Source organism: Stigmatopora nigra, chromosome 16, assembly GCF_051989575.1.
Source record: "Stigmatopora nigra isolate UIUO_SnigA chromosome 16, RoL_Snig_1.1, whole genome shotgun sequence".
NCBI classification, from domain to species: Eukaryota; Metazoa; Chordata; class Actinopteri; order Syngnathiformes; family Syngnathidae; genus Stigmatopora; species Stigmatopora nigra.
This window is the reverse complement of record NC_135523.1, coordinates 5,157,501-5,182,923: the sequence shown is the minus strand read 5'-3', so window position 1 is coordinate 5,182,923 and position 25,423 is coordinate 5,157,501. Positions and strand designations below refer to the sequence as shown.

The 25,423-nt window shown below is 36.6% G+C and overlaps 2 long non-coding RNA genes across 13 annotated transcripts in view; one reads left to right on the top strand and one right to left on the bottom strand.

Annotated features, from left to right (window-relative positions):
• The first annotated feature begins 6,846 nt into the window (after positions 1-6,846).
• Positions 6,847-25,423, top strand: part of LOC144209459 (uncharacterized) — a 28,482-nt gene continuing 9,905 nt past the window's right edge. Inside the window, exons 1-9 of one of the 12 annotated variants that reach the window (XR_013329127.1) lie at positions 6,847-6,923; positions 10,512-10,589; positions 13,998-14,051; positions 14,138-14,191; positions 15,630-15,773; positions 16,276-16,366; positions 17,079-17,180; positions 17,256-17,370; positions 17,453-17,546. This is a non-coding gene — a long non-coding RNA (uncharacterized LOC144209459). Of the gene's footprint in view, positions 6,924-10,511; positions 10,590-13,692; positions 14,052-14,137; positions 14,192-15,201; positions 15,774-16,275; positions 16,367-17,078; positions 17,181-17,255; positions 17,371-17,452; positions 17,547-25,423 lie in introns of those variants that run through there. The other 11 variants (XR_013329125.1, XR_013329126.1, XR_013329131.1 and 8 more) reach the window with 11 other exon arrangements.
• LOC144209462 (uncharacterized) overlaps positions 16,572-25,423 on the bottom strand; it is an 11,369-nt gene continuing 2,517 nt past the window's right edge. Inside the window, exons 2-3 of the long non-coding RNA XR_013329136.1 lie at positions 17,250-17,518; positions 16,572-17,165 (exon numbers count right to left, since the gene is read on the bottom strand). This is a non-coding gene — a long non-coding RNA (uncharacterized LOC144209462). The remainder of the gene's footprint in view (positions 17,166-17,249; positions 17,519-25,423) is intronic.

The following is a 25,423-nucleotide window of genomic DNA, read 5'->3' as shown; positions in this document are numbered from 1 at the left end:
ATTGAGCTTCAATTGAATTTCCCCTTGAGGGTTCGACAAATCTAATGAAAATATACAATTACAAATTATACTTATTAATTAATATAAAGTGTTGAATTAGCTACTTGGTTAAAAGTGATATTTAAAAATGTACGATGCAATTATGGTATATATGGGATGATGAATATACAAATGAACAAAAAGGTATTTTAATGACTAAATGTGATGAATTCAATTTTGGGTGTATTTTTTTCCCTCAAATTGAAGGCATTTTATCAAAATTAATTTCACAAAAAGGAAAAAAATACAATATTTCAGTCCCATGAGTTTAAAAAATATATATATATAACTATTTTAATGAGCGTAAACAACAATGGCCTAATTTTTAATTGTAATTTCTTGACAAAATATGATTTACTATTTCATATACGAATACCCACATATATCATGAGGCCACCCATAAGGACCATTTCACTAAAAAGGCGATCAAAACAACAACAAAAAATCTCCATCATTATTAATAATGCATTTCCTCCTGATTTTGTGTTTACTTTGCGGCCTAATGGCTCCTAAAACCTTGTAATAATGACTCAAAAATACGACTTTTTTTAAAAACAAATACCCCACTCGCATTCTCTGAACTGGAGTTGTAAAAGCCCGTGCACTTCCAACCTCCTCCGGCCCGCTGCATGTGATAGCCTGCCTCCATGTGGGGTTTCATATTTCCCCCGTCCCTCATCCCATCCCAGCATGGAGGCCCCGTAATGTGCACGTCTCGGCACCGCCTCGCTCCCACTAAATGGGCCGCATTTGCACATCTTCCCTTAGTCCAATCCCGTTGCTCTCTTGTCTTTTTTTTATTTATTTCTTTTTTTATTTTAATGCGACTTCATTTCAAGATAATACTTTCCCCCCATAACGTCCTTCATCATTTATTGTGTGTGTGTGTCTGTGAAAAATTAATGCCTTTAATTTTGCTTGATGGCAACATCAGTGCAGCTCTGTAAATTGCGCTTTAATGAGATTTTGCTACAGGGGATAATCTGAGAGCGGGTCAGGGGGGGGGGGCGAATAAAAAAAAACATCTTGCAAACATCTGTAGACCTTCCATGGTGGAGACTCCCCGTAAATCTGTAGGGGTCTCTCCGGGATGAGCGCACAGAAAACGTCCACTCAATCAACACGACTCGATGGTAGTAGCAGTGTTTGAAGATTTGCTCGACTAAATCGGGGGGGGACTTCAATCTGAATTTTGCTCGTAAATGTCAGAAGTCAACAAAGATCAAAAGCTCAATGGGAAGCATTTTTTTGTTTTAGGAAAAACAAATACATGAAAGACAGGAGCACAAAAGTCACAACAACAACTCTAAAACTTGTGGAATTAATGAAAACACAAAGCTGAAGTTTTTAGATTTATTGATGTTCATTATTTTTGAGGGGTTTTGATTGTATTCTTATGAAGACATTTTCATGCCATGTGTTTTGGTATAGCTGCAGGTGTTATGAAAGTAACCATTTTTTTAATTTACTACCAATTTCTTCCTTCCCATACTTAATTTCTCCCCTATTATTGTCTTGTAGGTCCACATCTTCTGATCAAATACCAGGATGTTTCCATTGCTGTTTAAAATTTCATCCAGACGAAAAAGTGACAAAAAAGCCCCAAAGGATGACGAGGATGATGCATCATCCTTTACTGTAAGTACAGTATTATTTTTTTATTAGGAGAACTTTTGTCTTTTAAATTTTTGGCCATGAAATTAATCCTGATTTTCGCTATGAAAACCTAGTAAAAATATAATAATCCCAAAAGTATTTTTAAACCATTGAGTTGGAGTATAAATCATTCTAAAAATTATATCTTAATTTTTTTTACATTTTATATTATAAAACAGCATTTTTTTCAGGGACGTCTTGAATATTTTTACAATTTGGTGTATTCCTAAAGTAGTGAATAGTAGTAGTAGTTGTAGTAGTAAATATTTTCTTTGTTCACTAGCAAAAAAAAAAAATGACACATAAGGAAACTACTGTAAAATTTCACAAGCACATAGCAAGTATAAAGACATTCCTGTTACACTTTCCCCAGAACAACAGTGATTAATTTGATCTAGTTGAAATATTACATTATCAATTTGTTCAAAATCAAAATCTTTGTGTCACTAGCTGCATTACCCAGATGATTATTTCTTTGCCTATAAACCTTAAGAAAAAGGTTTGGTCCTCCACAGAGGTTAACATTTTCCTTCAAGTTATCCATCCGTGTAAAATGACGAATCCCATCTGAATCATTCAAAGACTAAACACGTGGGACAGTAAAAGTAATATGTATATATTAATCACAGATCAAACGCAAAGCTTATAACAACAGGCCGAGTCGACCATGGGAATCGACTTTTATATTCGACAAAAAGAAAACATCAGTGAAACGAACACAGAAAGTCACACAACTCGGTCCAACTACAAAGGGAATAATCCCTAGTGGTATGAAAAAAAAGAAAAAAGTAAATGAACTTTCCCCCCCCCCACCCAACATCTTTAACACCAACGCCTCTCCTGAACCAATCTTAAGGTCAAGCGCCAACGCCTCATTACCGTTTTTTTTTTTTTTTTTTTTACAGTCGTATCCACATCCTCCACCTGGTTTGTATGTTCCCTCATTATCTTTCCATTACCTTGCCCCGGTCGCCGTGGAAACCGTGCTAATTACATGGCAGACGGCAACCTGCAAGGTGGGATGCTGTGAATGTGAGGAAGGGAGGTGGGTGTGTGGTGAGGGTGAGGGGGGCTTCTCATAACGACACGCGACGTCCACTCGGAGGAGAGAGAGCATCTTGCTTTTAAGACTGGATGGTGTTTTTTAAGGTGGACACTGCCGAGTAGTAGTTACACTTGAATATTTGTTGTGGAGTCTACAGGCATTCTTTCAACATTTAAGAAAGTCATTTAGTGATTAATGCCTACATATTTCCCTTTGCATTACCCTTGGGTGTTTCTGTCTCACAACATATTTGACCTATTAATGATCAATCTGACTAGCGTAATATATGAACTATAATTCATAATGATTTTGTAGATTGGCTGAGCCTGAGATTTATAAGTGCACCATAGTATATACATATGTATTTATGTGTATATGTGTGTATATGAGTATATAATCAATACCAGTCAAAGTTTGAACATCTGAAAGCTTTCAAGTGTGGACGGTGATATTACGAGACATCACGTGGCAATGAAAAAACGAAACACAGCAGCTTAGTCTACCCTTGCGTGGTTAACCCCGATGCGAACCTTCTGGGGGTCGCCCATCGTTGTCATAAGCTCCACTGATAGGTCAATTGGAGAGCAGCAAGTGGTAACCCACCCAACAAAAAAAATGCATCAATCCATGACGAGATCGGAGTCATAAAACGAGCCAGTGAGGAAAGGGAAAGATTTGTCTTACATTTACTCGCTATATAAATGCATCAAATGCGCCCCTGTGATGCTTTCAAGTTTCACCCATGTCATTCCCACTTGGAAAGGAAAAGAAAATGTCCTGCCGGGACAAATTAAGTGGGGAGTCGTAGCTGGACTAATGAAGAGGCCCAGAGGATATTTGTAGGGTCATGCCAAGGATGTGGCATCAGAAAATTGGGCATTAAGCGGAAATGCTGTAGATAGCTCCAAACTACCGGCGGCCTTGCTACCAGGAGGAGGGTCGCTGTGCTTTCCCGTTTTATTTATTCAAGTCTTTTTCTAGAAATGAGATGATTATTCACTGAGTGTCTGCCTGTGTCGTGGTGTAACTGTCAGCCCGCAGAGCCACGAGAAATGGAAAGAATTTGCATTTATTCAGGGCCAGTGGCCTTCCAGGCTTTTTGAAGTTTCAGATTGGTTTAGAGTATTTATTGTTTGTTGTAACCACTTTCTGGTCTGACCCTAGCACTGTATAAGTCAAAAGTTTTTATATTTTTATTTTAGCAAAGACTAATTCCACATTGCTTTAAAGAACAACAACAACAACATGATGTCATTATTTGAATTACCCAAAAATTAGGAGATGAGTGTTAAATAAGAGGCACAAAAATTGTATTTATGTTTTTTTTATGTATATGTCTTTCTATGTCTATGTCTATGAAAATGTCTGTCTATGTCTATGTATATGTCTGTTTATGTCTGTGTCTGTCTATATCTCTGTATATATGTATATATGTTTATTTAGCACAATATAATTATGAGATGCAGGACCCAAGATCACATCACTTGTTGGTTCCAATTTATGTCTTAACTACATCAAGCGGAAAAGCATTCACAAGCAAGCATCAAACATCAGTCAATTTTACCGGTGAGGACAACACTCAGTTGTTCATCATCATCAAAATGCTTTCTTGAGACAAAAGCCGACGCAATTACATTTGCTTGATGAATTCCGTTCCTCGGTGTTGTTTGATAAATAAGGGAATTCGTCAAAGGCCCACTCAACGTATGGTAATTAAAGTGAAAAATTCTGTCACAATGTAAATCCTTAATTGGACTCCCGGAGAGACGTTCGAAATGTGTCTGGAATAAACGGCGGATGAGCGCCGACTGAAAAACAAAGTGTGCTGAAATGTGGCCCTGCAACTTCAATTAATCACCAGGTAGAGAGAAAAGGAGCAATTTAGCATAGCTCATTCAGGGAATCGCCCGGCCCAGGTAATGCACTTTTAATCATGCCTCGCCAGGAGCTCGACGTAACAGTAACATGGAGAGAAGTTAAACATTCTAGTGGGATAATTTTTTTGCCTCTGTGGTGCAAAATACTCTCATTTAAACGAGGCTGATTTAATAGAGAGGCAGGAAGAGTGCTGCCAGCCATTCTATTTGTAATGGTGACTTATGCAGACTGCTTTCACATTTGTTAGTGCTTGTGTGGAGGATGAACATTTAAACGTGCACTTTGTTTCACAGCTTCATTGTCATTTGACACATGGTAATCCGCTTGGTAAATTTGGAATGGCTGGCATGAGCTAACTTTTGCCGTTGTGTCATTAAGACCACCCCGTTCCCCACCCACCAGCCATCTGGGATGCACACACCTGCTTCACCCTACGCCAGTAATGGATTCCCTTCTATGCGCAGCGGCCTGTCACGGGAGCTGTCATTCCGAGATCATCAAGCGGAAGGCGCCACATCTTCCGAGGGCTCGTCACGCATAATTATGGATATTGTGACGCTGAGGAGATGATCCATTTAGACGACTCTGTCGCCAGAGGAGCTATTATGACAATTTTGTTTCCATTTTGAATGTTCACGCCATGGTGCGCTTAGAGTGCACCTGACGGTGGGAATTTGGAGCTTTGTTGAGCGACATAGATGCCAGGTAATGATACAGTTACGGAGGAAACCCTCCATCCATTTTGTTCCAATTGTTATTGGACCAGATGGAAGTATAGCCACCAGTAGGTGGACAGTCAGAATCTTAGGGGAGCCTGCTTTTGGAATCTCTGAAGAAGTTGGTTGTTTATCTGTAGAAAACCAAGAAAAGTCCATACTTTTGCAGGTCCAAATTGTGGCAAGGCATTATTTAACCATTAAACTCATTTAAACTCCAAATGAATGGCACCCTATTGAAATTTAAAGTCCCTCAATCATACCAAAGCTCACCTGCTCTAAGCAGTAAATGGCCGAAATTTACAATTGACCTAGTGCAGGTTTTGGACTGAATTGGTGTTGACCATTGCAAGATAGATTTAACAATTAGAATTATCACCCTTGACCAGTTTCTGACCAGATTGGGTTGAATTCGTTTTGGTCCTACTTTGTTGCAGCAGGAGAAATGCTCAGATTTTAATCAATTATTCAGATCATTGCTTTGCAACCTGTTGGATGAGGTCAAGTCGTTGGAGGTAATATAGTGGTTAAAGCACAGTGAGACATCTTTGAAATGCCACGCATTGAAGATGACGAGACAAATGAAATGCAGCAAATGACCCCCAGCACATCCTTTGAACTTGCTATAAGGTCTGCTTGTGCTCCGTTGGGGGGCCATTGAGAGCATGGTCACTCCAAACCATGGTCATCAGGCCTCCGTCCGTCCGGCCATCCTCTAGCCCAATGTATCTGTACCCGAAGCTGGCCACAGACGTTCCCTGCTGGGGTCCTCTGAAACCAGAGACCCTTGAAGTGTCCGGTCTGCTCCCGCTCACATCCAAGGCTCCAAATGCGGCCCCCGCTGCACAGGAGGCCTTCTGGTCAGGTCCACTCTTTGCTACCCCCGACGGTCAGGCCCTGACGGCAGCCTCCCGCGGCCCTGGTTGCAGACCACCCTGTGTTGGTCAGCAACCCCTGCTTACACCTGCCATAAAACTTAAAAGCTACAGTCCCATCCAATTGCTTTGAAGTTTTCAAAGCATAGCTTACTGGCCCGACCTTTGCTGCTTCTCTGGCCACAACACATGTTCTGCAGCCATGTAGAAAGGCGAGGGCCCGGCTGCAGACAAGGCAGGATTGTTTACCTACATGTGTGAAGTGTAAGGGCCATCGCGCAGAGGCCATGCGTGTAGCAGGCAAGCTTGAAGAGGACACTTGTGTTTGTGGGGACCATGTGTTCCACATGACTCCCACACATCCGCTGACAACTCACTGAGTCAAAGTACTTTGAAAACACTCAATAAGATGTATGCGATTTGCTTCTGTGTTGTCCTAATTTAGTCATTCGGTAGAATTTTACGGTAAGAATAACAGGCTTTTTTCTTTAAAAAAAGGACCATGTATAGTAAGGCATATTATAATAATGTATAATGAAGTAGACTAAGTATAATCAGGCTTTTTTCTTTAAAAAAAATATTGATGAATTGCAGATAATATGGTTAAATATTTGTGTTTCTTTTTGTACCATCCCAGGAATTCAAAAGTAATCAGGCGATTGGACCTCATACAGAAGGAAAACCAACAGACTCCCCGTGTTTCTGCAGACACAGGTAATAATTAAAACATTATTCTTTATTTCATATTTGTTATAAATCTTAGGATTCATGCACTTGCTTCATTTGTGCAAACATGTCAAAAGTTTTGCACAGTTTTCTATTCATGGCCAAACAGTAGACAAGCCTCGATGATTACCCATCCAAAGAATTAGGTTAAATCCCAAGCGGCAGGACACTTTTTTGGCCCAAGGGTTATCTCCATGGCCTCCAAAAATGTTGACCACCTGAAGCTGTGGAATGTGCCTTCAAAAGAGGACATTTTGCCTTCCCATGCCGCTTGTATTTTCCCCCTGTTGAAGTGACATGGCAACCGTAAAGGTAACAGAGGAATGGAAAGTAGCAGTTAGGCTGTTAAAAAATAAATAAAGTGTTGTACGCGTGCGTGGTGGCCGAGCCAGCTGCTCGGCGTGATAGCGGCCCTGCACGCTACGTGCCCGCCATTAAAACAGTGCGAGCAGGAAGCTGTCAACTGGCGCTGTCAACACTGCCTGGGCCCTTTATAAGCCTGATGGGTGTAAATCACGAAGCCATTTTGAAATCGCTTTGGGGTCCACATGTACGCATACCGACGACTTGGACCCCCACGTGTTCCAAATACTGTTGTTATTTACAATGACTAGTCCACAAAAAGCATGACTCAAATAAAAGTCACTTTTAATTTAATCTGTCAGAAGTACTCTATTAGGGCTACTAATGTCAATGTATATTGCAATGATGTTGAACTGTGTTGCTTTATATTGACAGGCATTTTATACATTTCTGTCATAATAATAGAATTTGTGGATTAGCCTTAACTTGAGTTAGGCCATATCTGTAAGCCTTAGTACTAAAACACTGAGGTTATCTTTTCCATTAGGAAAAATATGACTGGTTCCAAATATTTGCCTGTTTTCATTTGGATTTTACTACAGATTATGATTGCTGAAGTAATGTCTTAAATTGAAGGCCCAATTCTGACAGGTCACAGTAATAAAAAATCACTAAGTCAGTATTCACTTCCCTTGAGTAATGAACAGGATTTTTGGTTATGCGTTTTCCAGAGTTTTAGATATTTAATGTTGTTGTTTTTTTATTGGTTATTAGCCATACAAAATACTCTAAGAATCACTGACCCTGATTGGCTCTGATCTACAAAATAGCAAAGGTAAATTCTAAATTCAGAATTTGGTACTTGATAAGTTTGAAGTCTATTATGCTGTTTCTTATGAGCAAACTACAGTTTTTGCAGAATGAGTGAAATGTGTCAATGGTAGTGTTTCAATGAAGACGCCCTCATTGAGAGTAAAGTGAAGTGAATGGCTCAATGGCTAGTTAGAGGACAACTCAAGCATAACACCACTTCCGCTGCCCCCCCAAAAAAACACCCCGGCCGCCCCTTCATGTCTTTCACGGCGCCGGTGGAGAAACCTTTGTGTTGCCACGGCTCGGGCCGTGTCCTCCAGCACTCCCACTCTTTTCAACAGGGAAGCGTGAGGAATGCCCGGAGAGGCCCGAGTGTGCAGAACAGCCCTCTTCTCTTTTTGTGTTCGGCCAGGAGGAGTGGAAGAGGAGGCGGCGGGGGTCTAAAGGACGGATGCGGTCAGTCTGTGGGGAAATAATAGAGGGTTGGCCAGCTGTCTGAGCTGCAACAAAGGGACCAGTCTCCTGTTAGTCCTTGTTGATTTTAGACTTGTTTCCATGCAGATGCGCTACCTGGATAGAGCCAGTTCCCGTAAAGGGAGGGGCTACGATTGAGACGTCAGCCTAGTTTGTTTACAGGCTACCATTTAATTTGAGTCTAGGATGCATCATGGGAGGTTTTTTTTTTCCAGCCAATACATCATGATGGAGAAAATCACTGTTTATTTACATTGAGTGATATACAAGGTAAAATATGAATGGTTTGGGCATGTATCAACTTTTTCTTATAGGCATTTATAGGTATTTTAGGATATTTTTTGACAAAGAAAGCCATAAACAATTAATAATTTCAAACATTATTCCTTGAGAGCCATACTCAGAATTTAAAAGTAATAATACATGAAAATGTGAGCATTTATTATTCATTTCACCACTTTGAAGGTAAAAAAAAAGTATGAATTCTTCTGGGAATATATTTCACTGTTGCTAATCAATGAGAGAATGCATGCAGAATATTCTAATGAAGAAATAATATGAAAGCCATATACACCCATCAAAAGAGCCACATATGGCTCCCGAGCCTTAGGTTTCCTATCCCTGGTATATATAATTAAATTATATTGGTGTAAAACATATTTTAAAATGGGGGAATGGAGATTGCGGTATATAGACTAGTTGTTTTGGAATAAATGTGTCATGGTGGCACCATTTTTTTTCCTTCTAACACACAAACCTTTTGCTAACATTCAAGAGTGAGAGTGGTCCATCTTTTTTGTCCACTTTTCCCCCCTCTCATCCCCGGGTGGACTCTCTTTGATCCCTTTCATTTGCAGCCTCCCCTCTTTTTTTTCTACCCGCCATGCTAGAGAATTCTTGGGTTTTCCATAGAAACCCATCTTTTCCACGGGGATATTGATGTTTTTTGCTTCGCAGGGGTTATGATATGGTGGATCACAATCCGAAAGCCGCAGACAATGCTGGCATTCACGCTTGGGGAGCTTTGTGGGGGGTTGAGGGGGGGAGGTTGATGTGTCATGTTCATATCCTCATTTCTCCAATGAATACAAATATTTATCCAAGCGCTCCAGTAACCTCTGAAGCTTTTGTTGGAGCCACAACAGTCCTGAGACTAGTCCATTTGACTATTCATGCACATGTTTTATCATTGTTTATACAGATACGTTATTCCTTTTATGTGTTATTTCGTTTCCTTCTACTTGTGTATTTTTGACTTTTGGAATGCACGTGTCATTTCATTTTTGTGCTTTGTCTGTCTTTTGTTTATTTAGTCAGATATTGGTGTATTCATTCACTTATTGGCCTTTTTTGTCTTGCATGTTATATGTACGTTTAGGTCTGTTTATCGTGTATTTTTTTATGATTTGTCATTCATTTTGCTCTTTTAAAATATATATTTATTTGGGGATGTTTCAATTTATAACTACTATATTTGTCACTTTTTTATTGATTAATTTACAACCAGTTAAAGGGTTCACTTAACTTATTGTCTATGCTGATATTAGATAAAAGGTAAGTTAACCCTTTAACTGGTTGTAAATAAATCAATAAAAAAGTTAAAAATACACTAGTTATGAATTGAAATATCCCCAAATAAAAAATAAAAACAATGCTTTAAGATGTCTAATGATAGTGCAATTATTATAATAGAAAAAATATTTACAAAAACAATTATAATGTCAATTTTCAACATAACTCATTATCTATGCTGATATTAGATAAAAGGTATGTTAAAAATTGACAATAGAATTGTTTTTGTAAATATTTTTTCTATTATAATAATTGCACTATCATTTCACATCTTAAAAATCATTGTTTTGTTTTTTATTTTGTTGGGTCAAATTTACTATGTATTATAAGTGCTATCTATTTCATTTTTGGGTGGGATTGTTGTTGCTTATTTATATATTAAATGATTTTCCTTCTCTCTCTCTTTATTTTAAGGGCAATCATCCTTGGTGTTCAGCATCATTTTGACCTCTTCTCACTCGTCGCATGATCCTGCCATTGCCTGGAGTCGAGGTATTAAATCAACACCTTTAGCCTTTTCTCAGCCTTTCTACGGCGTGTCGTGTCTGGCGGAGCGCGTTGCTTTGTCGCCCTGTCATGCCCACAATGTTCATCACGGCGGCACCAATTTTCACCGGCTTTGATCCGCCAAAAGACTGGCAAAGAAGGGCAGGGAGGGGTTAGTTTTGGGGGGTTTTGGGGGGCTTTAGTTTCGGCTATCCTTCTCCTCAAAAGCGCAACATTCACCAGGCGGTAAAAAGTAAACTTTAACTCAGTGGGTGCCTTCTTCAGACTCCAGACAAGTTCATTGTTGCTTCATGTGGCAAAGCAGCCCCTCAGAACACAAATGTTTCCCACTTTCCTTTTATGTGTACAACAACACAAGCAAAATTGTTGGCACCCTTCTTTCCTAGACCAGAAAGAAGGAAAAGCCACAATGGTCAGTCAACTAGCTTGAAAATGAAAATAGTGAGATTGGAATTTGCAAAGATCTGCACTGAGATACCACAAAGTTTCTTGGAAAATGTCGTTTGTAGTCCTATTGCGGCTCAGTGTGGTGCGATTTTATTCACAAATTCATTTTCACTCTTTTATTTGACAGTTTTATATACAGTACACACAACTATTTGGAAAAAAAGATGCTGTTCTAATAGATAACAGTGTCCTGGGAAAGTGACGCATTTTTAGATAAAACAAAGAATCAAACTGAAGAACTATTTTGTCCAATCACTGACCTTCTTGGTCATTGACAGTCAAACTTTTATGTTCTTTAGCCAGAAAATGACACAATTGTTGGTGTAAACCCAACACCATCATTCTGTCTGTCATATTTGCTCTGGCATAACAAAAAAAAAACACATCAGCCAATCTTTTACCACAATCCTATTCATCACACTTGCAAATTTCCGATCATTTTTACATTCCACTATCAAGACATCATTCTAATTTTTTTCTTTCCTTAATGGAGCAAACACTTGATGATTTTATACCATTCCACCACCTTTTAAAGCTTCTATCTTTCAATTTCAACCATCTTAACACATCATAAGCTCACCAAACCACATCCCTCTAAAAACATCCTGTCCAAAGTCAATTTCATGGACACAATTAGTCTAGACTTACCCAAAAAAAATGTTCATTCAAGCTTTTTCCCCCCCCTCCTCTGCCACATTTAATCGGATTTAATGGACCTTTTAGTTTTAATAGAGAAAAAGTTGACTAACGTGCAAGAAAAAGCTTAAAAGGACGCGTGACGGCGGCGCGCGTTTCTTTACAAAAGAGACAATTGTCCCTGAGGGGGAGGGACATTGTAAAGTAAAGAGCTGGGGGGGCTTCGGTTTGGACACATTAAGGCAAAGGTCAAGTCCTCTTTCACTTCAAGTGTGCTGCTCCTTTTCCATTCACCTCAACGCGACGTTTTCTTGAGCAAGACCCCATCGAGACCCCCTCCACACACACACACACACACACAAACTATTTCATATTCCTTCTTAGTAACATTAGCGGAAAAAGCCTTGACTTGAACGACAAAGAAACTAAAGCATTTGTATGATTAGCACCGCCGGTTGATTATTTGTTAAGGAGAATAAGTAGTGTTAATTGCGCGGCAGGTATAACGAGGGGGTCTAATCCGTACCCCCCTACCACCACACACTCTATTGACTCGTGGTGGCTTTAATGAGTGGCAGGTAGGCGATGCTTCCTGCTCGCCGGCACGCTCAAATGGGCCTCTCACCGCTTGCACCCGCCGACCCTGGCTGTGTGCAGGAAACAATTGATTTGGGGCGTCAATTTAATGATGCCGGTTAGGATTTAGACAAGACCTGAGCCGGGTTTGATTTCGAAGCTATATGCTTGCAATTTAAATGATGTTCAGGTTTGAGTGTAAATGCTCTCTTGGTAGTATATTGTTTTATATAACCAAGACAACTTACTCCAAAGTCCCAACAATTATTAATATTTTTTCAAAAGAAATCAGGCATGATGAAGCAGTTGGGGGAACACACAAAGGGATGCTCCAATCCATACTCATGTTTAACAAACATATATATATATATATATATATATATATATATATATATATATATATATATATATATATATATATATATATATATATATATATATATATATATATATATATATATATATATATATATATATATATATATATATATATATATATATATATATATATATATATATATATATATATATATATATATATATATATATATATATATATATATATATATATATATATATATATATATATATATATATATATATATATATATATATATATATATATATATATATATATATATATATATATATATATATATATATATATATATATATATATATATATATATATATATATATATATATATATATATATATATATATATATATATATATATATATATATATATATATATATATATATATATATATATATATATATATATATATATATATATATATATATATATATATATATATATATATATATATATATATATATATATATATATATATATATATATATATATATATATATATATATATATATATATGTATGTATGTATGTATGTATGTATGTATGTATGTATGTATGTATGTATGTATGTATGTATGTACGTATGTACGTACGTACGTACGTACGTACGTACGTACATACGTACATACATACATACATACATACATACATACATACATACATACATACATACATACATATATATATACATACATACATATATATATACATACATACATATATATATATTTTTTTTGTATCAATAGTAAGTAATACTAAGCTATATTTTATTGTTTTTGTTTAGATAGTGACAACTGTTAGGTGGGAAAGACCCAGATGAGTGTCTGTGTCGACTTAATATTTCTTCCACTGTAAAAAGTAGAACCTTGCATGTCAGCCATTATTATGATGATGTTTGTGATTATGTATGTGTTACTGGGGGCATGATTAAGAGGCAGTGACCCTCCACCGGGGCACGTCCATATGCTTTGCTCATCAAAGTGACACTTCTTGACTGCTCACTCCCTCCCTCTGCCTTACCCTTACTTTTTCCATTGCCTCCTTTTGTTTCAGCGTGATTGACACGTCATAAAGTGCCATGCTGCTGATCATTCCGCGTCATTTGCATCAGACGATGGCGCAAGGCGATGAGTGAACCACTACACCATGGTGGTCACACTTAACTGTGACATTATTGAAAAGTATTGACTACGCATGATTGTTTCTATTTAAGGGAAAAATGATTCCTACCTGGGATTTGAATCACACTTGCTCCGACAGCAGTCTTGTGACTGAACCACTACACTATGAAGTGGTCACCCTTCTGTTTGTCTCTAATTGAAAAGTCTTGACTACATATGTTTTTTTTTCTATTTAAGGGAAAAATGATTCTTACCTGGGATTTGAACCACACCTACCCACATCACAGTCAGGTGAACAAACCTCTACACCATGGTAACCACACTTCTCTTTGTCTTCATTGGAAAGTCTTGACTACATATGGTTGTTTCTATATAAGGCAAAAATTACTCCTACCTGGGATTTGAACCACACCTGCCCAGACGGCAGTCATGTGAGTGAACCACTACACCATGGTGGCCACACTTGCCTGTGACATTATTGGAAAGTCTTGACTACACATGGTTGTTTTTATTTAAGGGAAAAATGATTAATATCTGGGATTTGAACCACACTTGCCCACATTGCAGTCAGTTGAGCAAACCTCTACACTATGAAGTGAACACACTTTGCTCTGTCTTTATTGGAAAGTCTTGATTACATGTGTTTTTTTTTTATTTTTTATTTAAGGGAAAAATGATTAATATCTGGGGTTTGAACCATACTTGCCCACATTGCAGTCAGTTGAGTGAACCACTATACCATGGTGGCCACACTTATTTCTGACATTATTGAAAAGTATTGACTACATATGGTTGTTTCTATTTAAGAGAAAAATTATACATACCTGGGATTAGACCACAGTCATGTGAGTGAACCACTGCACCATGGTGGCCACACTTAACTTTGAAATTATTGAAAAGTATTGGCTACACATGGTTGTTTCTATTTAAGGTAAAAAATGATTCTTATCTGGGATTTGAACCACGCTTGCACAAACAGCAGTCCGGTGAGTGAACCACTACACTATGAAGTAGTCACACTTCTGTTTGTCTTTATTGGAAAGTCTTGACTACGTATGGTTGTTTCTATTTAAGGGAAAAAATGATTCCTACTTGGGATTTGAACCACACCAGCCCACGTCACAGTCAGGTGAACAAACGTCTACTCCATGGTGACCGCACTTCTCTACGTTTTTATTGGAAAGTCTTGACTACACATGGTTATTTCTATTAAAGGGAAAAATTATTTCTACTAAAGGGAAAAATTATTTCTACCTGGGATTTGAACCACACCTGCCCAGACTGCAGTCAGGTGAACAAACCTTTACAATATAAAGTGGACACATTTAACTTTGCCTTTATTGGAAAGTCTTGACTACTCATGGTTAAATGGGGAGTATATTAAATATTTTAATATACCCCCCCCCCCCCCCCCCTCCATTTAATATACCCATCATTTAATATATGTGGAATCATTTTCCCCTTCAGTAGAAACAACAATGTGTAGTCAAGACCTTCCAATAATTACTACATAGAGTGTGGCTACTTTGTGGCCTAGAGGTTTGTTCCCCTGACCTCTATGTGGGCAGCTAAGGTTCAAATCTCTTTATAGTTTTACTGATCACTACACTATTCATTAACATACACATACACAGATGTGTATGATGACAATAAAAACGTTTGATCTGATATAAGGGCGTAGCATCCCATCTTTCTTTTCAAATGATTACTATATTTAAAAAAATAAAATAAAATAAAAAGTCGAGGGCGTTCCCTGAATTGACGTCACATTAGGGACCAGGAAGTCAAAGAGACCGGAAACGACATTGGGGAAAACAACGTGTTTTCTTTGACCTGTTTTCTCTGATTTGTTTGTAAACTTCTTTTCAGGTTTTTAATCGCACGATCTAAACATCCTAATTTGGGTCAGATCCAACCAAGACACGTTTGTTAAAGGACATGAACAGAAGTCCACCAAGAAGCTGTTGTTTTTTACGTTGGCGGACTTTTGTTTACTCGACGCATGGCCAAAAGGTAAGAAATGCTCCCGTTTTCTACATTGCAAGCTTCTATAAAGATATAGTTCCACTTGCAGTCATAATATCTCCAAATCGAATTGCGTTTAGTGTATTTTTAATCGTTTCAAAGATCGCACAAGGACAGAAACCTGCTCAATGATGGCTTTTCCAATTCGAAATTCCCTGATTAGACCATTTGTCATAATACCGAAAATCCTGATTGTGGAAAGACGCTCTCCAGTAATATTGGTGATATCTGACTACTTGATTTATGTATTTATTTTTGGTAATGACCATGTATAGTAAGGTTTTTTTTCTTAAAAATCGACTATGTGTAGTAAGGCTTTTTTGAATAGAAAAGACGTTGTATGCTTTTTTGAATGAAAACGACCTTGTATAGTATGGCTTTATTTCTTTGAAATAAACGACATAGTATACTAAGGCTATTTTCTATATAAAAAAAATTCCAATGTATAGTAAGCCTCATCTCATTTTCTGACCCGCTTTATCCTCATTAGGGTAGCACAGGATGCTGAAGCCAATCTTAGCTGTCTCCGGGCCAGAGGCGGGGGGACAACATCCTGAATCGGTGGCCACGCACACTGTATAGTAAGTATTTTTTTCTTTAAAAAATGACCATGCATAGTATAGACCAGGGGTGTCAAACTCCCTTTGGTCTGCGGGCCGAATACATCTTAATTTGAGATCAAGCGGGCCGGACCAGTAAACTCATTGCAAAATTACATAGAACTAACAATAAGCCCACTTTTTTTCCTTTGTATTAGTCACTAATACTAATAATTAGTCCAAAGAATGAGTAAATTATCAAAATGTTTATTAACAGAATTTTCCTTTTACATTATGAACAATATATTATGAACAAGAGAATATCATAAGAACATAAGTAAATGTCAAGTCATGTTGTCTGTGCGTACTAAAACAATACTAAAACTACACATTTTAAAGAAAATTCATATTTTTTTTATACAATGCAGCTTTCTTCCCCGGGCCGTACCAAACCACCAGACGGGCCGGATCCGGCCCGCGGGCCGTATGTTTGACACCCCTGGTATAGACAGAGTATAGTAAGGCTTTAAAAAAAACAACAGAGTATAGTAAGGCTTTTTAAAAAACAACAGAGTATAGTAAGGTTTTTTTATTATTGAAAAACGACAGTATAGTTGCAGCGATCAAAGTATGTCTGTGTTCATAGCCACATCCCCTTACAAAAAATATATATATATTTCTTATAAATAATAGTCAAGATCACATAATAGAACAAGAGATACTTTGCTTTCAACATTTATTTTTATTTTTTCAGATTAGGGACAAAGGCAACAATGGATGACTTGTGGGATGGACAGCGACATCGGCCAAAGGTTTCCCAAACTGTGGAGAGCGAGGACACCTGAAGACAAAAAAAGTAAGTTTAAAAGAGACATTCATGTTGCCGTGCAGAAAATACTTGTTTACTTTTGTTTTTCTTACTCACCTGCAGATGTAGTATGTAGATTTCACCAGGTGGATGATGTGGGAGGAGTTCTAGGGAGGTGACCTAACTTGTGCTGGTGTTGACCGAACATTTCCCACTTGAAGATACCATAAAGTTCTAAGTATGATCTGGGAAAAAAAATGACTAAGTGTTTCACCCCATTTCCCAGAATAAACAACTAATACTACTATTTCATCTTGCAGAGTGGTGGCCCAGTGGATAAGTCATCAGTCTCTCACCGCTGAGGTCCTGGGTTCGAATCCCAGTGCCTGCAAAGATTTTCCAAATATTATTCAGGTAAAAGAATAAGTTCTAATGCCTAAGTGTTTAACTAAATAAATAAGTCTTCAGTAGTGGATGAAGCATTTTGTCCAAAAAATGACTAAGTGTTTCACCCCATTTCCAGGGATAAAACGTTTCAACACCTATGTATAAGTGGGGCACGAGTTGGTGTAGTGGGTTGCACACTCGCCTTCGGCCGGAGAGGTGTTGGATCGATCCCCGGTGTCGGCGGTTGACTGACCAAGCAAGCGGTCGAGGGTCGGCCGAAGGCCGACCCGAGAACGCCTTTCGCACGGACAGGTCCTTCAACTGTCTTCCGAACTGCCGAAGGCAGTTCGGAATATAACCTTTTGCTGAAAAGTATGACTAAGTGTTTAATATAAATTAAAAAGATTTTTTTTCTTCTTTTCCTTGTCATTCCAATTTCTGAACTACATGGTGTAGTGATCAGCCAAAGTCGACAGCGGGAAGCGAACCCGGGTCTCCCAGGCGGGAGTCCAGTGCACTAACCTCTGCGCCAACCAAGTAGCTACACTTTCCTAAGTAATCATTTGAGTTTCTAGACAAGAAGTACACAGAAATAACTAAGGGAAAATGTGTCTCGACTGGGAATTGAACCCAGGTCTCCCAGATGGAAGTCCAGTGAACTAACCTCTGCGCCAACCAAGTGGCTACACTTTTCTCCGTCATCACTTGAAGGTCTTGACTACAAGTACACAAAAACAATTAAGGGAAAATGTTTCACGACCGGGCTTCGAACCCACACCTCCCAGACGGGAGACTGGTGACTTAACCTCTGCGCCACAGTGTCTTCAGAATAAGAGCCTTACTATACTATGTTGGTTTTTTTTTTGGCTTGAAAAAGCCTTACTATACTATGTCGTTTTTTTTGAAGAGAAAAAGCCTTACTATACTATGTCGTTTTTTGCCAATAAAAAGCCTTACTATACTGTGTGGTTTTTTGCCAATAAAAAGCCTTACTATACTATGTCGTTTTTTGGCGATAAAAAGCCTTACTATACTATGTCGTTTTTTTGTGATAAAAAGCCTTACTATACTATGTTGTTTTTTGCCAATAAAAAGCCTTACTATACTATGTCGTTTTTTGCACTAAAAAGCCTTACTATACTATGTCGTTTTTTGCCAATAAAAAGCCTTACTATACTATGTTGTTTTTTGCCAATAAAAAGCCTTACTATACTATGTCGGTTTTTTTGTGATAAAAAGCCTTACTATACTATGTCATTTTTAACAAAAAAAAGCCTTACTATACTATGTCGTTTTTTTGTGATAAAAAGCCTTACTAAAGTATGTCAGTTTTGGCGATAATAAGCCTAACTATACTATGTCGTTTTTGGCGATAAAAAGCCTTACTATACTATGTCGTTTTTGGCGATAAAAAGCCTTACTATACTATGTCGTTTTTTTGTGATAAAAAGCCTTACTATACTATGTTGTTTTTTGCCAATAAAAAGCCTTACTATACTATGTCGTTTTTTGCCAATAAAAAGCCTTACTATACTATGTTGTTTTTTGCCAATAAAAAGCCTTACTATACTATGTCGGTTTTTTTGTGATAAAAAGCCTTACTATACTATGTCATTTTTAACAAAAAAAAGCCTTACTATACTATGTCGTTTTTTTGTGATAAAAAGCCTTACTAAAGTATGTCAGTTTTGGCGATAAAAAGCCTTACTATACTATGTCGTTTTTTGCGATAAAAAGCCTGACTATACTATGTCGTTTTTTTGCGATAAAAAGCCTTACTATACTATGTCGTTTTTGGCGATAAAAAGCCTTACTATACTATGTCGTTTTTTTGTGATAAAAAGCCTTACTATACTATGTTGTTTTTTGCCAATAAAAAGCCTTACTATACTATGTCGTTTTTTGCACTAAAAAGCCTTACTATACTATGTCGTTTTTAACAAAAAAAAAGACTTACTATACTATGTCATTTTTTGCCAATAAAAAGCCTTACTATAGTATGTCGTTTTTAACAAAAAAAAGCCTTACTATACTATGTCGTTTTTGGTGATAAAAAGCCTTACTATAGTATGTCGTTTTTTTGCGATAAAAAGCCTTACTATACTATGTCGTTTTTTTGTGACAAAAAGCCTTACTATATACTATGTCGTTTTTAACCAAAAAAAGCCTTACTATACTATGTCGTTTTTAACAAAAAAAAGCCTTACTATACTATGTCGTTTTTTTTGTGATAAAAAGCCTTACTATACTATGTCGTTTTTAACAAAAAAAAGCCTTACTATACTGTCGTTTTTGGCGATAAAAAGCCTTACTATACTATGTCGGTTTTTTTGTGATAAAAAGCCTTACTATAGTATGTCGTTTTTGGCAATGAAAAGCCTTACTATACTATGTCGTTTTTGGCGATAAAAAGCCTTACTATACTATGTCGTTTTTTGCGATAAAAAGCCTGACTATACTATGTCGTTTTTTTGCGATAAAAAGCCTTACTATACTATGTCGTTTTTGGCGATAAAAAGCCTTACTATACTATGTCGTTTTTTTGTGATAAAAAGACTTACTATACTATGTTGTTTTTTGCCAATAAAAAGCCTTACTATACTATGTCGTTTTTTGCACTAAAAAGCCTTACTATACCATGTCATTTTTTTGCGATAAAAAGCCTTACTATACTATGTCGTTTTTAACAAAAAAAAAGACTTACTATACTATGTCATTTTTTGCCAATAAAAAGCCTTACTATAGTATGTCGTTTTTAACAAAAAAAAGCCTTACTATACTATGTCGTTTTTGGTGATAAAAAGCCTTACTATAGTATGTCGTTTTTTTGCGATAAAAAGCCTTACTATACTATGTCGTTTTTTTGTGACAAAAAGCCTTACTATACTATGTCGTTTTTAACCAAAAAAAGCCTTACTATACTATGTCGTTTTTAACAAAAAAAAGCCTTACTATACTATGTCGTTTTTAACAAAAAAAAGCCTTACTATACTATGTCGTTTTTTTTGTGATAAAAAGCCTTACTATACTATGTCGTTTTTAACAAAAAAAAGCCTTACTATACTGTCGTTTTTGGCGATAAAAAGCCTTACTATACTATGTCGGTTTTTTTGTGATAAAAAGCCTTACTATAGTATGTCGTTTTTGGCAATGAAAAGCCTTACTATACAATGTAGTTTTTTGCACTAAAAAGCCTTACTATACTATGTCATTTTTTTGCGATAAAAAGCCTTACTATACTATGTCGTTTTTTTGTGATAAAAAGCCTTACTATACTATGTCGTTTTTGGCGATAAAAAGCCTTACTATACTATGTCGTTTTTTTGTGATAAAAAGCCTTACTATACTATGTTGTTTTTTTGCGATAAAAAGCCTTACTATACTATGTCGTTTTTGGCGATAAAAAGCCTTACTATACTATGTCGTTTTTTTTGTGATAAAAAGCCTTACTATACTATGTTGTTTTTTGCCAATAAAAAGCCTTACTATACTATGTCGTTTTTTGCACTAAAAAGCCTTACTATACTATGTGATTTTTTTTGCGATAAAAAGCCTTACTATACTATGTCGTTTTTAACAAAAAAAAAGCCTTACTATACTATGTCATTTTTTGCCAATAAAAAGCCTTACTATAGTATGTCGTTTTTGGTGATAAAAAGCCTTACTATACTATGTCGTTTTTGGCGATAAAAAGCCTTACTATACTATGTCGTTTTTTGCCAATAAAAAGCCTTACTATACTATGACGTTTTTTGCGATAAAAGGTCTTACTATACTATGTCGTTTTTTGCACTAAAAAGCCTTACTATACTATGTCATTTTTTTGCGATAAACAGCCTTACTATACTATGTCATTTTTTTGCGATAAAAAGCCTTACTATACTATGTCGTTTTTGGCGATAAAAAGCCTTACTATACTATGTCATTTTTGGCGATAAAAAGCCTTACTATACTATGTCGTTTTTGGTGATAAAAAGCCTTACTATACTATGTCGTTTTTTGCCAATAAAAAGCCTTACTATACTACGTCGTTTTTTTGCGATAAAAAGCCTTATTATACTATGTAGTTTTTTGCACTAAAAAGCCTTACTATACTATGTCGTTTTTTTGCAAGAAAAAGCCTTACTATACTATGTCGTTTTTTTGCGATAAAAAGCAGTTCAGTGTCTTGAGTACAAAGAAACAATTAAGGGAAAATGATGTGTCCCAACCGGGACTTGACCCCAGGTCTCCCCGACGAGAGTCCAGTGAACAAACCTCTGCGCCACCAAGTGACTACCCTTTCCTACGTCAGCATTTGAACATCTTCACTGCAAATATATAGAAACAAAAAAAGCCTCACAATATTACGTCATTTTTTAAAGGAAAAAAGCGCCTCACTATACTATGTCATTTTTTAAAGGAAAAAAAGCCATACAAGTGTGTATACAAGTGTGTATACAAGTGTGTATACAAGTGTGTATACAAGTCTGTATACAAGTCTGTATACAAGTCTGTATACAAGTCTGTATACAAGTCTGTATACAAGTCTGTATACAAGTCTGTATACAAGTCTGTATACAAGTCTGTATACAAGTGTGTATACAAGTGTGTATACAAGTCTGTATACAAGTCTGTATACAAGTCTGTATACAAGTGTGTATACAAGTGTGTATACAAGTGTGTATACAAGTGTGTATACAAGTGTGTATCCAAGTGTGTATCCAAGTGTGTATCCAAGTGTGTATCCAAGTGTGTATCCAAGTCTGTATCCAAGTCTGTATCCAAGTCTGTATCCAAGTATGTATACAAGTGTGTATACAAGTGTGTATACAAGTGTGTATACAAGTGTGTATACAAGTGTGTATACAAGTGTGTATACAAGTGTGTATACAAGTGTGTATACAAGTGTGTATACAAGTGTGTATACAAGTGTGTATACAAGTGTGTATACAAGTGTGTATACAAGTGTGTATACAAGTGTGTATACAAGTCTGTATACAAGTCTGTATACAAGTGTGTATACAAGTGTGTATACAAGTGTGTATACAAGTGTGTATACAAGTGTGTATACAAGTCTGTATACAAGTCTGTATACAAGTCTGTATCCAAGTGTGTATCCAAGTGTGTATCCAAGTGTGTATCCAAGTGTGTATCCAAGTGTGTATCCAAGTGTGTATACAAGTGTGTATACAAGTGTGTATACAAGTGTGTATACAAGTGTGTATACAAGTGTGTATACAAGTGTGTATACAAGTGTGTATACAAGTGTGTATACAAGTGTGTATACAAGTGTGTATACAAGTGTGTATACAAGTGTGTATACAAGTGTGTATACAAGTGTGTATACAAGTGTGTATACAAGTGTGTATACAAGTGTGTATACAAGTGTGTATACAAGTGTGTATCCAAGTGTGTATCCAAGTGTGTATCCAAGTGTGTATACAAGTGTGTATACAAGTCTGTATACAAGTCTGTATACAAGTCTGTATACAAGTGTGTATACAAGTGTGTATACAAGTGTGTATACAAGTGTGTATACAAGTGTGTATACAAGTGTGTATACAAGTGTGTATACAAGTGTGTATACAAGTGTGTATACAAGTGTGTATACAAGTGTGTATACAAGTGTGTATACAAGTGTGTATACAAGTGTGTATACAAGTGTGTATACAAGTGTGTATACAAGTCTGTATACAAGTCTGTATACAAGTCTGTATACAAGTGTGTATACAAGTGTGTATACAAGTCTGTATACAAGTCTGTATACAAGTGTGTATACAAGTGTGTACACAAGTCTGTACACAAGTGTGTATACAAGTGTGTATACAAGTGTGTATACAAGTGTGTATACAAGTGTGTATACAAGTGTGTATACAAGTGTGTATACAAGTGTGTATACAAGTGTGTATACAAGTGTGTATACAAGTGTGTATACAAGTGTGTATACAAGTGTGTATACAAGTGTGTATACAAGTGTGTATACAAGTGTGTATACAAGTGTGTATACAAGTGTGTATACAAGTGTGTATACAAGTGTGTATACAAGTGTGTATACAAGTGTGTATACAAGTGTGTATACAAGTCTGTATACACGTCTGTATACAAGTGTGTATACAAGTGTGTATACAAGTGTGTATACAAGTGTGTATACAAGTGTGTATACAAGTGTGTATACAAGTGTGTATACAAGTGTGTATACAAGTGTGTATACAAGTGTGTATACAAGTGTGTATACAAGTGTGTATACAAGTGTGTATACAAGTGTGTATACAAGTGTGTATACAAGTGTGTATACAAGTGTGTATACAAGTGTGTATACAAGTGTGTATACAAGTGTGTATACAAGTGTGTTTACAAGTGTGTATACAAGTGTGTATACAAGTGTGTATACAAGTGTGTATACAAGTGTGTATACAAGTGTGTATACAAGTGTGTATACAAGTGTGTATACAAGTGTGTATACAAGTGTGTATACAAGTGTGTATACAAGTGTGTATACAAGTGTGTATACAAGTCTGTATACAAGTGTGTATACAAGTCTGTATACAAGTCTGTATACAAGTCTGTATACAAGTCTGTATACAAGTCTGTATACAAGTCTGTATACAAGTCTGTATACAAGTCTGTATACAAGTCTGTATACAAGTGTGTATACAAGTGTGTATACAAGTCTGTATACAAGTCTGTATACAAGTCTGTATACAAGTCTGTATACAAGTGTGTATACAAGTGTGTATACAAGTGTGTATACAAGTGTGTATACAAGTGTGTATACAAGTGTGTATACAAGTGTGTATACAAGTGTGTATACAAGTGTGTATCCAAGTGTGTATCCAAGTGTGTATCCAAGTGTGTATCCAAGTGTGTATCCAAGTGTGTATCCAAGTCTGTATACAAGTGTGTATACAAGTGTGTATACAAGTGTGTATACAAGTGTGTATACAAGTGTGTATACAAGTGTGTATACAAGTGTGTATACAAGTGTGTATACAAGTGTGTATACAAGTGTGTATACAAGTGTGTATACAAGTGTGTATACAAGTGTGTATCCAAGTGTGTATCCAAGTGTGTATCCAAGTCTGTATCCAAGTGTGTATCCAAGTCTGTATCCAAGTCTGTATACAAGTCTGTATACAAGTGTGTATACAAGTGTGTATACAAGTGTGTATACAAGTGTGTATACAAGTGTGTATACAAGTGTGTATACAAGTGTGTATACAAGTGTGTATACAAGTGTGTATACAAGTGTGTATACAAGTGTGTATACAAGTGTGTATACAAGTGTGTATACAAGTGTGTATACAAGTGTGTATACAAGTGTGTATACAAGTGTGTATACAAGTCTGTATACAAGTCTGTATACAAGTCTGTATACAAGTCTGTATACAAGTCTGTATACAAGTCTGTATACAAGTCTGTATACAAGTCTGTATACAAGTCTGTATACAAGTCTGTATACAAGTCTGTATACAAGTCTGTATACAAGTCTGTATACAAGTCTGTATACAAGTCTGTATACAAGTGTGTATACAAGTGTGTATACAAGTGTGTATACAAGTCTGTATACAAGTCTGTATACAAGTCTGTATACAAGTCTGTATACAAGTCTGTATACAAGTCTGTATACAAGTCTGTATACAAGTGTGTATACAAGTGTGTATACAAGTGTGTATCCAAGTGTGTATCCAAGTGTGTATCCAAGTGTGTATCCAAGTGTGTATCCAAGTGTGTATCCAAGTGTGTATCCAAGTGTGTATCCAAGTGTGTATCCAAGTCTGTATACAAGTGTGTATACAAGTGTGTATACAAGTGTGTATACAAGTGTGTATACAAGTGTGTATACAAGTGTGTATACAAGTGTGTATACAAGTGTGTATACAAGTGTGTATACAAGTGTGTATACAAGTGTGTATACAAGTGTG